We start from the raw sequence: 1,135 nt of genomic DNA on the forward strand, positions 1-1,135 counted from the left end.
AGTGGCTCCCTCCAACCACCCGAAAAAAAAGACACACAGATAGGGAGATAGAGAGAGAGAGAGAGAGAGAGAGAGAGAGAGAGAGAGAGAGAGAGAGAAAGGGAGAGAGAGAGAGGGTGGGAGGAGAGAGAGAGGGGGAGAGAAAGAGGGGGGGAGGAGAGAGAGAGTTCATGACGATAAATCATTGATAGGAAAGCAGGAGTGAACCATACCACAGAGCACCGCCCCATACGTCAGTGAGCAGACCCAGAGGCCATGTAGTGCCACGTTCAAACGAACGAATTATGATAAATTTATTAGTGAAAAGAGAAGCACATCGACAAAATAATGGTCATTTAGGGTTGAGAAATGTAAGACAGAGAGACAGAAACAACTGAGGGAGAGTAAAGAAGTAGGGCCTACCAGTGGTGCCCTCCAACCACCCACAATAAAGACGAATCAGCAATACAAATTTGTATACATGTAATTCATAGTGATGCTGTCTGCCCTTTGAGGTTTCAGATTAAGAAAAGAAAACTGGAAAATTTCTGTGAATATTTTTTTTTTTACTTTTTAAAATCATCATGTCTTAGTTTAAGTTTTAGTAAGGACTTTACGGCACTTGCCACACAATAAGGTCATATGAGTGCCGAAGGTAAGAGGTGTAACAAGAGAGTAACAAACACAGAGAACAAGAGGAGAGATAAAGACGACAAATTTTAATGTTTGATAGGATAGAAGGAGCAGACCACACCAGACCACCCGCCAACCACCGACGGGCTGGACCCAGTAGTTTGCTCATGCCTGGGCTAAAACCATCACATGGTGGGCACTAAGACACGAACAGGTCAACCGACAATTTACTGTTTATCAAAGAGGTCATAACACTTCTATATATAGATCTAACGTCTTCTTTCTATACAGCTTTGCTAAACCCTGACCGACACTGACCGGAACCGTGTGACCTGTGGGCCACGGCTGCCCTGTGCAGATGGGTAAACACTGACCACAGCAACAACCCCGAGCTTAGCATTCCGGGTGCTATCTAGGTATCTTTTCTCTCCCCCTCCCCCACTCACCTTGCCCGACACACAAACGCGCGCACGCACGCACGCACGCACGCAAACACACATACACACATACATACATACATACA

The sequence above is a fragment of the Aplysia californica genome, unplaced genomic scaffold, assembly GCF_000002075.1.
Source record: "Aplysia californica isolate F4 #8 unplaced genomic scaffold, AplCal3.0 scaffold00272, whole genome shotgun sequence".
Lineage (NCBI taxonomy): Eukaryota > Metazoa > Mollusca > Gastropoda > Aplysiida > Aplysiidae > Aplysia > Aplysia californica.